The following is a 17001-nucleotide window of genomic DNA, read 5'->3' on the forward strand; positions in this document are numbered from 1 at the left end:
ATTAGCTCCAGTTTTACCCCCCCAAAATTGCCCTAACATTCACTAGTCATTGCCTGATTTTTACCTCACTATGTTCATTCTCTCCCCCTAGAGATAACCTCAGGTTTTACCCCCAGTATTTTCCCTACCTGCCCACTAACTATTTACTCTTTTTGACCTATAAATATTCTCTTTCTATCCTGGAGATTTCATCAAGTTTTACCCTGAAATATTTCACTATCTTTCCAGTACTGTCTCACTTTACCTCAGGATGTACGCTCTCCCTGCCACACATCACCCCAGCTTTCACCTCCAAAATTATTGCTACTTGTCCACTACTTATTACCTGATATTCACCTCAGTATGTCCATTCTCTGCCCAACAGGTCATTTTAATTTCTACCCCCCAAAACTTGTCCAACCTGTCACCTAGTGACTGCCTCAGTTTACCTCAAAAATGTTGTCTCCCCTAGAGATTACCTCAGACTTGACCCCCACATTTTTTCCCTGTCTGCAAGTTACTACCTCCATTTAACTTCAGTATGTTCATTCTCTGGACTACAGACTCAAGTTTACTCTCAATCTCCCTGCCTCTCCAACACTGATTACTTCCTTTTTACCTCAAAAGATTGATTTATTTTCTACCATGGAGGTTACATCAAGTTTCACCCCCAGAATTTACTAATACTTCCACAACTGATTCACTCAGTTTACCTCAAAAAGTGTTCATTCCCTCACCTAGAGGTGACCTTGTATTTTACCCCCAAAGGTTTCCCTACCTGTGCACAACTGATTGCTATAGTTTACTTCAAAATCTTCATGCTCTCCATTACAGGTCACCTCAAGTTCACTTCAAAAGTTTTCCCTACCATTTCCATTAGTGATTATCTCAATTTTTACCTCCAATAAGTCATTCTCTACCTACAGACACTGGATAGTAAATCATACAAAGATCTAAAACACTGCACAAGAAACAGCAGAAAGTTTTCCATGAATAACACAAGTTCCTTTTTTCCCCTCCTCTGCCTAGGACTGCTACCAGGAGACAGGAGAGCTGCTATCAACACTCAAACCTCCCAAGCGTTGTTATTGCTCAGAGAGCTGCGCTGGCACTGAGCTACTCCCATGCACCTGCAGGGCTCTGGGGAGGGGGAAGACGACCTCCCACTCCTGCCTGGAGAAATTTCAATGCCCTAAAAAGTCATTTCCCTTCTCTCTCTCTGACCCACGGCCAAAGCAGCTGTGTAGAACAACATGGACTACTCATGGAAGGGATGATTCAGTTGTGGGAAAAACGCTAAAGAAAGACTATCACCCCAAATTTCAGGGTGAAAACACACTGCTTGTTAACAGGAGCACACAAACTCATTTAAACCAGAGAGCAAACCGCACACCAGGAAAAGAGCTGAAAGATAGGCCCTGCCTTGATTGATAATTCCAAAGGAAATTCCCCACAGATCATAGGCAATTACCTATAATTTTACCTCCCTAATCACTGGATTTCTGACTTGGGTTGCTGTGGAAGTGTTTCACAGATGCCTTAAGGGGTCAGGGGCTTGGCTGGATTCTTTGTGGTTAGTCCTGACAGGCCCAGGCCAAACCCACCCACCTGCATTGCTGCTCCACCCCAAATTTGCATGAAATACTGAGAACAGGTTATAAATACTCCCCTTCCCTGTCCTTCCTGACACATCCATGGAGCAAATGTACTCTATCCATTGTTCCCAAGAGCACCTCTCCAGCCCAAATCCCAGTTTTCACCAACACAAACCAAACAGACCTAAGACAATTATTCCATCAGTGCCTGCAATTCTGAGCTCCCTGTTCCCTGCCACTCACACAGCAATCTCACCTCAGCCCAGAGACTCCCTGTCCCCAAAGGGAAACACAACCTGATAGGGCACAGCTCTGGCACCACATTTCCCCTTGTTCCTGAAAAGCCCTAGGTAAATCCAGTCCCTCAGACCTTGCATCCCTGAACACCAGGAGAGCTGGAGTTTTACCCAGATCCCAGTGCCCTGCACGGCTGCGCTGACACGAGCACAGGCCGATCGCTCCGCCCAGCACCATCCCTCATTTTCCTCCCACGGCTCCCCAAGCGTCCCCAAACCACCCCAGCGTGTCTGTGCCGGGGCCAGGGCCTGCCCCGAGCCCGACCAGAGGCTGTCACCCAGCCCTGCACCAGCTCCCACCCCTGGGAGAGCTGGGAATGCACTGAGAGCTCGGCTCCCCAGTCCTCAGACACACAAATAATGCCCAACCTGCCCCTCTGGGCACAGCCAAACACCACAACTCCATCATCCCCAAGGAACTCTGGCAGTCGCCTCTTCACCTCTGCCCTTGTCCAAAGGACACAGGTAGGACTGGGCTGTCAGAAATGGTATTCCCTAGGCAGTTCATCCCAGCACAAAGGAGAAGAGGAACCCTGTGTCCCTCTGACTGACCCCACAGCATGGGCAGGACCAGCTGGGTGCTTCATATTCTAAATTTTAAAATGAACTGAAGAACCTGAAAGGCAAAAAACAACACACATATAAGGTTAGAGCCAGTCAACACACACAGACAGACACACTCTCAGACACCCCTTCTTCAGCTTACACGCTGACTGCAGCTCTTACTAGAAACACTCCCCCCTAAAGAAGATGCTTTAACATCTTCTTCCATCTGCTGCTCCTTGATGTGGAACAGTAGATCCTGGGAAAATTGGTAGCATCAGTGACCATAGGGATCAAAATTTGCCTCAGGGACCTGCAAGACAGCATGAGGCAGTCTGCAAGTAGCTGACAGCTAGGAGTTATCCCCACACCAGCCCCATAAACTTTCTACCCAAAAGCCCATAGACAGGAGAGGAGAGTTCTAAAACTGTTCAAACTAGCCAGGACTGAATGTGCCAGGGCAGGGCAGCTCCAAGCATAAGTGGCACATGGACACACAGTGCATCAAATATAAGCAAAGATGACATGAAGACTTGAGATAACGCTTCAGAAGATAAATTTTTGAGACCAGGATGCTTTGAGGCGACGGAAGCTACGAAACTACTGCAGTGAGGAGGGTCTAGTACACTTCATACAGAAGTCCAAGGGAACGGCACATGAAAAAAAAGATACTACCAAAACTGAGAAGGAAGATGGATAGGAACACCTTGTGTACTTCTTCTGGTCTCAAAAAGCAAAACCAGAAAGATGCCAGAATAAGCCCGATCCAGGAAAGTATGCAAGTGCTCCTGCTGCCGATATGGCCCATAACGATGCCTGTAAAGCACTGAGACATCACAAAGCCCTATGACACTGAAGACAACGGACACAGACCACATCACATAGACACAAACTGAAACTGCCCAGCAGTTTTACCTGATGGACCCAAGATTGCTAGTGCAAGATGAGCCAGAGGCTGATGACGCCGAAGGAAAGAAGGCTCTATGGCAATAGCACGTGACAGTAAAAGGTAAACTCCTTATGAGAAGTTAGTGCCAAAGCTGGTAAGAGGATGCTCAAGAAGTGCAGTAGGCCTAGAGAAGGAGGCAACGACTGCCAGCTGATACAAAGGGATCCCTAGAGAAGGATTCTGCTGCCAAAGGCTGAAGTGACATCACAAAACATGACCGACCCACAAATGGCCAAGATGCAAGATGTCCACGTGCTTGCTATGCTCAAAAGTGCTCAAAAGCGTGGCTACACTGAAGAGTAGGCACAATTTATACCATGGCAATCGTGCCAGACCCGAAGGCAGGCTCCTCGGGTGAAAAGATGGACAATGACATCGAGACTCAAAATCCAATGATGCAAAGCTCACGAGAACATGGAGATGGGTTGGAACTGCCCGGCCCGGCAAAGGCTCGAGTGATGCTGAAGAGAAACCCTCTCTCCCTTAACCTCCAAGGGGCCTGGCCCACTACAGCCCTCTCCTCTCAGCTAACTTCAAATTGCCTCCTGTGATTCCAAAGGTTTTTGCCTTCTCCCAACCAACAGTCCCCACACTTAGCTCTCTGAAGACCAGCAGACGAAATCCATCCTCAACAGAAAAGAACGCTTCAGCACCGTGGATGTCAATACATGGCCCACAGCCCACTTGGGTGGCTGCAAAAGATGGAGAATAATGACAAAATTCAGACTGTGATGACATGTCCCAGAAGTGACCCCTTGCACAATGCCTCTCTCCCTCATAACTGCTGAGGCTCATCGCTCACCAGCCGTTTCCAAACTTAGGCTCTGCACCTACTTGTGGTACCTAAGACAACAAAACAGAAACTGCGACTATTGCCCTCCAGAAGAATAAATGCACGGGCTGGGCTCCCTCTGCACCACTGGCCCAGGCTCACCTCAAATCTCCATCCGACTCCGGAGGTGGCCCGGACGATACCCGCAAAGCGAAAAGGGACACGCTTCGCATGCTGCCACGTACCTCTCACCTATCAGTCGCCCCACCTAAATGCCAACTCACCTGCTCGCCTCTGTCCCTTGGCATGCCCAGGGCAGCAGCAGCACCTGCAGAGAAGCAAAGCAAAAAAACATGCTGAGAGACTGAAACCACAGCCTCCCCGCTCCAACTCAAGTACACCACACCTACAGCTTAAGCTTGCACCCACCTGGCCTCCAGCATCCCCAGGGCCGGGACACCTTCCCAGTGGACCACCTAAAATGCACAAACAAAAACGGATGCTTAGAGCTGCACCAGAAACTGATACCCAAGCAGTAACAACTCATTCTGGCCACCAGTCACCGCTCACCTCGCTCCATCAACCTTGACCACTGATCTTCAGCATTACTTCCTACAAATAAAGATGAAGAACAAAGCTGTAACATAGTCACCATTTACACTTGCCGTGCAAAGACAAACAGTGACTGACCTTCCTGTGGGAACCACCTCACCTGGTATGGGGCACTCTGCCACAGATTCAATCCATCTGCATCTGAAAGAAAGTGATGACAAAAGTCAAAGTACTGCATCATAACTTAGCAGCTCCAAACATTTTGTGTTAATCTAGAAATACCATCTTGAGTCCAACTAATCCCTACATTACAAATGTCAAGTCCCTAGGACTTATCCTATTACACCTACACCCAGACTATGTAGCAGGGCAAAGCAGCCCCAGGCCAAACACACAGACACCTGTGACACAGGAGATGACAAACAAGGGGATGCAACAAGGAAAGGAAAGTCTCAGCAAGAAGAATTACCAATGACATGACCTAGATGAAGCTCAAAGAACTCTGGCAGGAAAAGACCTTAACAGAAGGACTTATGCCAAGAACCGCAAAGATGGACGCCCGAGAATCGTACGGTTGGAATCCTCTACCTATCCTCACATTCTCCCAAGTCCTAATCTGTTATAAGGGATCGTTGCAGTGCACAGCTGTCAATACAGCTCAGAACAAGACTGTAAAAGGTGTCTGACTCAATAGTGCTAAAGAGAGATGCGATTCCCATGCATGTCCGAGCCTGCAAGTCAAAGGTTCAAGGGTACCAGCGTCGGGCCAAGGAACGCAAAGGAGCTGCTGAGGATGATGCCCAGCATTTCTGATAAGCCCCTCAAAGGGGTAAGGCAAAAGACATGTGACACAAGATGCCCACAATAGAGACACAGAACACACAATAGACAAGTGACACAACACGCACCAGGACTGCTCTGCCGTGCACACCTCAGCATTGTGATCAACAGCGAGACTTTGCCTTTACGTGGCCTAAGGGTCCCTCTCGTGGACATCCCCATCTCCAAAGCTAATTCAAAGATCCCTCCCACCAAGTCCTGACCCAGCACCCCACTCTCATCCCCCTCCCTGAGGTGTAGCCCTCGACTTAGCTCTCAGATATCCAGGGATGCAAATCCTCATCAGGTGCAAAACAAGGCCACCTCATCATCTGGGAAGTTCCTGCCCTCAGAGGGCTGTTCTCTCTCAGTCTACTACAATAAAGAAAACCAAACATCAGTGCCTGAACTCAGCAGCACATCAGCCAAAACCCAACAATTCCACTACTCACCGGCTCCTGAGAACACCCCGGTCCTCGGCTCACACGCTGGGGCCGCACTCCGAGGCCGACGTCGCAGGGTATCCCTGGGTTAAGGGGAGACAAGGTGATGTGGCATTGCTGAAACTTGAGGGGACCCTCGCTCCTCCCTCCCTCCCCGACTCTCCACAACTCCTCAGCCATTGCCAAAGGCTGCCCAGATGGCACCTTCAAACAGAAAAGGTACAGGCTTCATCGCAGAGCCCTGTAATACTTCTGGAAGGCTCACAGGGACAGGCAGCTCAAGGGTGATAAACTGGCTCCATCAGCTGGTCCATGAGGGGGTTCAGCCCCTGTAGGCATAATACAAGTGGGCCACCTAAAACACACAAATGGATGCTCAGACAATGCATGCTTTGAGCTGCCCCAGAATTTGGCACCCGAGCAATAACTGGTTGCATCCACTGGTCACTGCTTACCTCACTCACTTGACCTTGACTGCTGATATCCAGGTTTACTTCCTAAAAATAAAGACAAAGAACAGCCCTGCAACATAACCAAAATGAAACACCACCCCTGAAAAGCTGAATGATGACCAACCTTCCCAGGGGAGAAGGGGCAAAACAAAATGGAAAGGCACATGCCCATGTAGTGTCCAAAAGGGTTGCATTGCCGAGATAGGTTCCACCTGAAAGTGCTCGACTGTGACCTCTTTCTGCAAGGGTGTCTGTCATGTTGGAGTAGCGATTTGAATGCTGCAGACCACCTGTAAAACACAAAAAAAAAAAAAAATCAAAGGCTACTTATAGTTTCATCACTAATACAACAACTCCAGTAGCATCCAGTTCTGTGCTGGAATCAATACTCATCCAGCTCATGGTCCCCCCGGTGCCAATAACCTGCTGTGCCAAGTGCTTCGCATCTTCAAAATGAAAATCCCAACAGTGAGGTAAACATAGAGCCCAAAGTCAGGCCGTAGCTTGGACTTCAGGCACTGACCCACCTCGCTGCTGTGCTCCTCTGGTCTCCTCCATTCATATCAGGTTTACATGCTCTCCCTCTGCAAAAGAATTATTTGTCAAAGTTACCCAGACAGACAGGGAAAGCTTAGCCTCTCCCAAGTTCTCATTCCTCAAAGCAAACTGCCTAGGATCCCACAGTAGTCGGCCTTACGACAAACTACTATGAAACTGCAAGACACCACTGCACCACTCCCACATCTCCACTGAACACCACACAGACTGGCCACAGTCACTCCATCCGAGGCGTGGCTCAGGCGGCTGAGCAAAGCAAAAGGCTCCCTGTAAAGTCTCCTTTCTTCTCCACCTAACCCCCCCCCCCCAAGACTACTCTACAGAGCAGAGCAATTCCAGGCTAGACACAAACTCAAACAACACATTATACTACAAGCAGTGTGACATGAGGATGATAAAAAAAGCTCTCGGCAAGAAGAACAATGGCAAGGACAGGGACGACGCCAAAAGAGACAACTGATGATATGGCAATGGTGGATGAAAGAGGCTCTAAGGAGCAGAAGAAAAGACTGGAACAGTGACCTGTTCTAAGAACTGTCAGTCACAATGATCAAGATGGCTGTGAGAGACAAGGCCACATTTAGAATGCTCCCATATCCTGACAATCTTACAAGCTCCAGGACATTACAGCTCAAGGCTGGAAAGGATGGATGGCAGTACAGCCAGGAACAAGGCCTCCAAAGAGATGCGACTCAATGCTTTCAAGATGTGATTCCAAGATGTGGCCAAGCCCACTGGTAAAAGAACAAGTGATATTGGCATCCTACCGAGAAGTACGAAAGATCAAGAAGCTAGAGATGATTGGCCAATGCTTATGATGAGCCCCTTAAGGGTAAAAGGCAGAGAGATCTGATCCAAGGGAAGCCAAAGACACAGAACACACATCGGACAAGACAACACACACTGGAACTGCTCTGCGCTGCACACCCTACAGTTGCAGTCAAAAGTAGGGCTACTCCCTTTAGCTTACCTAAGAAGGCCCTTGGAGAGCATCCCTTTCCCCTACACTACTTTTTAAATCTCTCCCAGCAATTTCCAACCCACTACCCTGCTATCATCCCTTCTCCAGGCCCTGGCCCCCAACTTAGCTTTCAGATGACCGGTGATGAGAATCCACACTGGATGCAAAGGAGTCCACCTCAGCCATCTCCAAAGGCACTGGGATCACCAGGTTGGCCTCTTAGTCAGCTATGACAAAGAAAACCAAAATCAATCCACCAGTGTAGTGGCATACAAGCCAAATCCCAACAAGTCAGCTACTAACTGGGACCCTGCTCCCGCTCCCACTCATACTTGCAGTCTTTAACTTACCTATCAGAAGCCTCCATCTCCGATGTCATCTCTGACCCAGGGTAGCTCCCTCTTGCAGCACAATGAACCTGCTGAAACATTTGGAGTGTAATACTGACACAATCTGGAATTTCAGGAAATTGCAGTGCTTCTAAGAAAAACAAGGCAAAGGAAAAAAAAATACAAAAAGCACCAAGCACCTTAACAACCTTGAACACTCGATCCAAAAATCACAAACTATGCACTCAATGCTATCTTCTTCACAGTGTCTTCAAAGCCTCTATTGCTTTAGATGCCAAAAGCACCTGCTGAAAGAAAGCTGAGAAAACCTGAATGACCCCCCCTTCATGGAAATAAAAAGACACCCTCAACCCAACTAACCCCACAGAAAGAATGAGCCTCTTTTTACCCAGGGCTGGGGTTAATATACCCCTGGCCGGGCCCGCCTCTCGTTCCCACAATGCCCGGGAAAAGGGAGGAGGCAATTTTACCAGAAGGGATAAAAGCACTGGGAGGAGCTGCAGCTGTTTGGCTGCTCTGCCTTAAATTCCAGGTGACTAAAGGGCTCTGTAGATGCCTTCTGTTTCACTACAGCTGCATCCACTGAAAGGGTAAAAAAGCTTCTTGTTTTGGCAGCGTAGACACATGAGTTGCATGATTCCTTGTTAAGTTCTGTAATTGTTCATTGGTGGCTATTGAGTCACAGGACTACGGAGGGTGGAGAAGAATAGTAATAATATACATGGTGTAACTCCTGTTGGGGTCTCTAATTAGGGATGTATTCATTATAAATAAAACTGAAAAAATAATGGGCTCTCTGGCAGCAGGAAGGTTTTGTGAGTGCTGGGCTTGCTCCCTTGTGAGAGATTAGGTGCCAGTACACAGCTAGAAGTGCCCTGAAGTACAGATTGAAATTCTTAAAATGCTGAAAAAGGGGGAGCTTCCTTCAATTGAACCCCTTAAAATGAGAGACTAGGGAGTGTTTGTCTCTACTTAAATAGATGCCATAGCAATAAATGGGTTCTCTCCTCTGAATCCCCTAAAATACTGGAAAAAGAGGGGTTTTCCTTACTTCAGGTCTCTCCAGTGATGGAAAAAGGGGGATTTCTCCCTCAATTCACACCCTTATAAAGGAGGGACAACCGGGCTTTCCCCTCAATTTAAACCTTGGGATGATGAAAATGGGGGAGTTATGCTCAATTCCAATCAATAAAATAGCATTGTCAAGGTTTTCCCCTTCTATTTAAACTGGAGAATAATGGAAAATGGGGATTCCCTGTCAAGTGATACCCCTAAGAGCATGGAAAAGGCAGGGTTTTCTTCAACTGATGCCCTTAAAATTGCAGAGGAAGGGGATTCCCCCTCAATTTAAACACAGACAATTATGGAAGTTTTTTTCCCTCCGTTTAAATCCCTTTTCTCCTCATAACCCCCCTTTTTTTCTGGGGGCACTGGGGAAGGGCTACCAAGATGAAAGGGGAAAGTGGAATGTTTCCCTGGGACCCCACATGCTGCCCTGCCTGCTCAGGTGCTGCCCCTTGGCACGAGGGGTTTTCCCTGGGCATTTTCTGGGAGCAGTGCTCTGTGCCCAGGTGCCTCCGGTTGCTCCCCAGCTCCTGCCGGATGCTCCGACCATTGTCCCTGGAGGGACACTGGGGATGCCCCCATTGCCCCTCTGGACCAGCAGCTCCCTGCACAGCTGTGCCCGGGGAACCCTCGGAGAGCGGCCTCTGGCAGGAGCCGCCCCCTCCTCATCCTGGCCGCTCACACCTGGGGCTGCTGCGGGCTGTGGGGTCAGCGGCGTCGGGGGCGGGCGGGAGGCGCGTGGGCGCCGGCCAGCAGGCATCGGCGGGGACACCTCCGTGCCGCGCGCGCCGCGCCTCTCCCACGAGAGGTCCCCGCGCCCCGCGGTGCCGTGCCGGGCTCTCGTCCCCCCCCCCCCCCCCCACCGCGCCGCCGCCGCCGCCTCGCCGCGCCCCCGCCGCCCCCCGCTCCCGCCGGCCCGGGGAGCTGCAGGAAAACGCAAAAGCATCGAGGAAGAGCGGGCACCGGAGCTGCCCGAGCCATCGGCTTGCCCGAAGGGCGGCGGCTGCCCGCAGCCGGGAGCGGCCACCAAGGATGGAGCTGCTGTTTGCCGGGAGGTGAGAGCTGGGGGCAGCCGGAGCCGGAGGCAGGCTTTCCCCGGGAGGTGGGAGCTGGGGGCAGCCGGAGCCGGAGGCAGGCTTTCCCCGGGAGGTGGGAGCTGGGGACAGCCGGAGCCGGAGGCAGGCTTTCCCCGGGAGGAGGGGCCGGGAGGATTTCAGCTCGCAGCGGCTCTCGGTGGGTGCTGGATGGAGCCCGGGCTGAGCCAGGTGGCCGGTGCGGGTGCTGTTCCTGTCCCCAGGCGCCGATGAAATGGCAGCTCGGAGCAGCCTCGTGTGTCTGTGTGGAAGCAGCTCCGATGCTGGCAGCCAAATCAAATCAAATTGCTGTCAGATTTGTATTAAATGTGGTGTTTAAATCTGGAACTGCTCAGCTCCCCGGGTGGGAAAGTGCTTGGAGTAGCCAAGCTGAGCCGTTGTTGAGAATTCCAAGCATTGTGTCTTTACTCTCCTTAATACAGCGTTTAAATAATTGATACTTGATGGAGACAGTATCAGGGGGATTTGTTAGAGGGGCAGGGATGTTTTTTCACCTGGCAGTGTGTTGGGATAGTCAAGACTCCTTATGTCAAAATTAATTGATCTTCCTTCTTTTCCTTTTTTTTCCTTTCTAGGTTGTGGCTGAGTGGGAAGAATATTTCGGATAAAGAAATGAAATGCACGAGGGAAGCTTCGTGTTCCCGTGGAGATGCTTTAGGCGCGTGCAGCTTCTGAGCTGCACCGAAACTTGAGGCTCCCACAGAAGCTTCCTGGTAAGCCTGAGTGGGTTTACTGCATGGGGGTTCCAGTCACTGCTGGACATACTCTGAAGTCCTGGGAAAACATGGAACAATAGCTCTGAGTGGAAAAAATATATGCTCAGCATTCTCTAGGGAAAATTATAGTTGGCCTGTAAGTGTACCCCCACGTCTGCATTGGTTAAAAAGTCAGTCCCACACACTTTCCTGGCTGGTGTGAAGTTGTATAGTTCATCAGATCTGATCCAGTGTGTAAAGAAATGTTTACTGTGGACTTTCAGGAGATTATCAGCAGTCCTGGGGAGGCTGCTGAACTTGATCTCCCTGGATTGACAGAATGAATCCACATAGGATGCAGAGCAGGATGTGGTTTCTCAAACAGAATAGTGACATTCTCGAAGGAGGCTACAAGCAAAGGGAATCTTAATTTTAGTTATTGAACACAGAAACATTTATATCTGCTTATGCAACTCTTAGAAGGGAAGAAGAACATGGCCATTCTGTGCAGTCCTATGTGGAAGTGTACTGGCTCAAATTGTCTTTCAAACAGCCAAGTGGCACCGGGTGTCACCTGGAAAAATTAAGTACTGGGGACACTTTACACTCATAAATGGCCTGACCTTGTGTACATGGAAATCAAGGGACTTCTGTAATGTTAGAATGGGTCTCAAATGATGGGTTTTTGCAGATTAGCAATCTATCCAAGGAATGATATCATAAAATTTTGTCTAGCAAAACCTGCTGCCAACATTTAAAAATATCTACCAAATGCTATTCCCGTTAAAACAGTCTTGTTAAAATTGTCTGTTCCAAACAGAACAAGATTTTACTGTTCTTGGTGATGTCGTTTTCCTCCTCAGATTTCTGTGAAAGCATGTGTTTCACAAGGCATATCAAAGTTGTCTCATGGGCAAAAACATGTAAACATCAAGCGTGTCATTTTCTTGAAATCCCCTGTAAAATGGCTCGCCACGCTGCCTTTAACCATTCAGAAGCATAAGAGGAAAAAAGGAATTTGCAGGCACTCCAAGGCTGGGTCTGTGGGAGATCTGAGATGAGCCTGTGGCTCTGCAGTCACCCATCAAGAAGTCACCCAAATGTGCTTTTTATCTTGCAGTTTCCACATTTGGGAGGCAACTACTGCGTAAAGGATCTGGGTTCTGCTAATGAAAAATATATCACAAGGTCCGTGTGTGGCTGGGTTGGTTCCATAGTTCCAGCCATACCTGCTGTTGTGATACATAATCCCAGTTCATACTCCTGGGAAGAGTTTCCTGCAGCAGTGCAGGTGGGAAGTTTCTCTCTTGCACTGGCTCCACATTGAGCTCTTTCTTCTTAATGCAGCCAGTGCACTGAAGGAGGACAAGCTCGCTTCTTCCTTGCCTGGTTGTTCAGGGTGAATCATTAACCAAGCACTTGAGTGACAAACCAAAATTGTTTGTTGAGTGCCTTCTGCAGTCTGCACGGACAGTTTGCCTTCTGCAGGAGGTACGGTTTTCTTCTCTCACGGAATGAAAGCACCACAGACCCCCTCTGCTCGCCGCTGTGCTTTAACCAGACCTGAAGTATGTACATAATAATACATAGATCTATATCTATCTACGTACATATATGTACTGAAGTATATAATCTATCTATCTATAGAACTTCTTTATATGTATAGAAGTTCTGTGTTGCTCCTGCTTTATGCATGAGGAAAGGGCATACATATAATGAAGAAAGAAGTTAACTTTTCCTTGTACTCTTCCTTTGTAGCCTGTTGAGGCTTTTGGTGAGAGGAATTATATCTTTTTCCTAGCAGCACTTAATGAACTGAAATCATTCTCCAGGATGATGATGACATGCCAGTTCTCGGTATATGGATATGAGTCCTGAGATCCCACACACGGATACACAGAAGGACTGCATAATGTGCTGAAGATGGGGAGAAGGTATGCTTGGGTGAAAGGTGGGACTGTTTCTTCTAATGGCTGCTTACATCCAACAGCAAATACTGATTTCTCCCTTTTTAATGCAAGAGCATTTATCTGCCAGTGTTCAAACTGCATTTCCATGACATAAGAAGAGTTGTCTGGATAATTAACTAATACAGTTAAAACACATCAGTTTGAGCAGATGTTCTTGTCTGTGCTTTTAACGTGAATGGCCTTGATTTTGCAGCAAAGTCCGAGAGATGGCACCTGAATGCAAGGGTTTGGGTTTGTGAAGCTTTGCAGAATGATGGCCTATATTTATATTTCTTTCATAAACTCCCCATAAGCTGCACACAAACCTCGTTTAGAGAGTTTTACTGAGACAGCAGATTCAAGCCTTCGTTATTAGGGGACGTCTGCAATGCCGTTGTCTGCTTGACATTAATTCTTCCAGCTGTGCATCGATGTATTGTAATGGCCCTGGGTTTTTTGGTCGCAGTTTGTTTCCTGCAGTGCCCTCGTGCCTGCGCAGCACTCGTGATGCTGACGTTGACCCTGGGCTGTGTGGCAGATGGGGCTGTCCCGTATCCGAAAGTTACGGGAATGTATGTAGGCGTCAGATGGAATGCTGGTCTCTCCACTCACCCTTGGCTCTGTAATTTCGTCATCCAGCCATGGAGGACCTGTGCAGCCGTAACTGGCCAAGGCAGTGGGTGAGCACAAGCTGCAGCTCTGCAGGAGATCAGGGACCTCTTGCCCACAGCAGAAACAGCAAGTAACTGCAGTTCTCAGAACTCGTTACCGTGCCCTTAACTGCAGTATTTCCCTGCTCTGTAATCTGGCCAAAGGTAGGTAGGTTTTGATAGGGATAGACACATTTCTACCACAAAGGTCACCTCTCTGCCAGATTCCAAAATTTCCCTTCCGGAGCTAGAGATCCTCATGTAAAAGGTTGCCTGAATTTAGGTAGCGTGTGCCAAGCAGTATATTTTTCCTTTAATAATATTCCTGGAAATAGCGGAACTGTTTTGGCTAAAGCAGATGCTGAACTGTTCAGAATGAAATTCTCAGAGCTGAAATCTGGCGAAGCAGAGTAACGTGCCCTTTTGTTAACCCTGGGGAAGGCTGAGCACCGTGGCAGCAGGGAGGGGAGGTGGCACTGCTGGTCGGCAAACCAAGGAAACCAAGGAGCGCTGCTTTTAGCAAACTGCCAGCTTGAAGCCAGTGAGGAACATCCTTGGGCTCCTGCACTCTGTGTTTTTATGTTCACCTTAAATAATGAACAGAGAAACCCAGAGGCACCAGTGCTGCTTCCAGCTGCCTTGAACTGCTTAAATAGGTAGTTTTAATCACCCAGGCTCCGTTCTCTCCACCTGTATTGCTCCTGGGCTTAAGGCTGGATGTATCTATGGAATCTCTAGTTATGTATTGGAGTTTGGCCTGAAGTAATTTGTGTTGCCGACTTGGTACTCTTTCCCCACCCTGGAAGTCTATCTGCAGAACCCCTCTGTGCCAGGCAAGAGAGTCCCCCATAGATGTTTCACTATACAGTTACATCTTTTGGGTTAAAGCCTTACAGGGCTATCATGTGAATGAGGACAAAGCTGTTTTTCTTCTTTGCTTTCTGCCCTGTCTTCTTTCTCTGTATTTTAGGACCCAAGTAACAGGGACATATAGCTCCTGTTCTGCTTCCTGGTTGTGTCACTGAAACTGCAGGAAAAACAAAAAGCCCTCCAACAACATTTTTAATGTTAGAGAGTCAAGGCACTACTTTCTTCTCTGGCCAGGATGTACCACAGAAATCATCTCATCCGCACATAGCCCGGGTGTGCGGAGAATCATTCCATGACACATGATCTTTACTAGAATTTTCAGATCTTTTTTGCAGTCAAAACTCACAGAAACGAATTGGGTCAGTGTTCATTGGTCTCAAGTTGTGTAGTTCCTAGTATCTGCTCTCCTATTAGATCCGGATTTCTTCGCTTCTGATGTTAATTAGATCTTCATTGCTTGAATTTCTTATCAGTCTTTGCCGGAGGCAGAGTCTGGGGTAGATGTTCCTAGATGGCCACTGAGGTTCTGTTGGTTCTGTTGATGTTCCATCGATGGCTTTATCTTGTTGGGGCTACTCCCAGTCTGTTGAAATGCTAAGCCCATCAGGCCTCACCTAGAGAAACAATGCCCTGGAAAGAAGCTTCAGTTCCCTTCCCCTGGGGCAAAGATGAGCAAACCTGGCTAAAGTCATAGATAAAAGATTTTTAAACTGGTATGTTTTCTAACAGTTGTATATAATGCTTTATTACATAAACGGGCTGGGAAAAGCTCTGGTACCCCTGACCAAGCTGGTTTTGTCTCAGACAGTGCTGTTATTTTGGGGCTAGACATGAAGCTGCTGTCTCTGGACTTGAAAATGAATATAGGAATGACTGAACAAACAAACGTGGTACACTCTTAAAAAATTGTGTGCCCATTGACCAAGCTGGATTACCATGCTCTTTCCAAATTCTTGCCGTGCAAGTTCTTCCATGCCCTCACTTGCAACTCAAACTTTTTTTTGTTTTGTTTTGTTTTAAATGAAACTGGTACCAGAGCACGGGCACAGCACTTCTATGAGCTGCAGAGCTATGAATATCTCTTTTTATGGATACAGTGTGTGCATGCTGTGGCTTTGGGCACAGGGTATGTCAGTGCTAGTGCGAGACTGATAATAGCCTCTAAAGATCATTTGAGAAGTTGCTTACCTTTCCCCAGGGAACAGGACACGTCTTTGTATTTCCACCTTCAGATACACAACCCACTTGTGGGCTTGACTGCATAGCAAATAGTGTGAGAGTCATCCTTGCTTATGTGGATTTTTTTTCCCCCCTCTCCTTTATGTTTTGCTTTGCCCTCTCGTTTGCTTTCTGCCTGTTTTCTCTGAGGCTAGTGATTTCTTGGCAAGTTATTGTTCATAATCAAAGAAAGGTAGTGGGCAAGCAGCAACTGCTGTCTTAGGTAGCCCAAGCTGACCCTGCCACTGCTTTGGCAGGAGAAAGAAGCTTCTTTGGGAGGAGCACAGCTGTCCTGGGCTTTGTGCACACAAGGGCTGCTCAGAGCAGCCCCTTGACCCCATGCTGGCTCTGTGAGCTCTGCCACTGACTGGTAACAGTGATGGCAGTTTGTGTTGAGGCTTTGTTCTCTGCTCCCCAGAGAGAAACATTCAACTGCAGAGTGACTAAGTGGCTTTTCAAAAGCTACATGATGAATCAGTGAATGAACAACAACCCCCAGCAGCTCCAGGCCCCCTTCTCTCTGCAGAACAATGCCTTTCTCCCTGTATGAAGATGTGCACGTAGGATAGGTTGCATACAGAGTTATGTATTTCAAAAGAAATTTGAATATTAATCTTTATATTGTAGTGATGCCACTGTCCTCTAGGCTCTGTAAATAGCAGCACCACAACAATGTGAATTATTCCTTTTATGCAAAACCCTGGCCAGTGAAATAGCTTGTCAATACAAAATAAAATTGCTGCACAAAGGTTTGACAGCTACCTTCATTATATATGTCAATCAAAGGATCCTAAAAGCTTTATTGTTCCTGTACAGAGTCTGAACAATATGCTAGCCCAATATGCCTCAAAGCTATTTTCTCTCTACTCCTTTCATTTAAAAAATAGCCACCAATAACTTTTGACAAACAGTCTGAGAAAACTGCATGAGCAGCAAGGAAATCTTAGATTTTCTTGGGGATCTGTGGGCTGGAGCCTTCCACTCACTGGGCTCTGTCACATGTCACAGTAGATGAGATCTGGTCAGAAACACGGAGCCCTAAAATTACTCTACAAAACCCAGGCTGGCTGGGGTCGTGGGGAGGGCATGGGGAATTAGGGAGGAAAACTTATGCTGAATATGAACTACTTAAATAATTTTGGGTTAAGGCTTTTTGTTGCTTTCCCAGGTATGGGACATTCAAGCTCCTCT

This window comes from Coloeus monedula (genome assembly GCF_965178545.1).
Source record: "Coloeus monedula genome assembly, contig: HAP1_SCAFFOLD_150, whole genome shotgun sequence".
Lineage (NCBI taxonomy): Eukaryota > Metazoa > Chordata > Aves > Passeriformes > Corvidae > Coloeus > Coloeus monedula.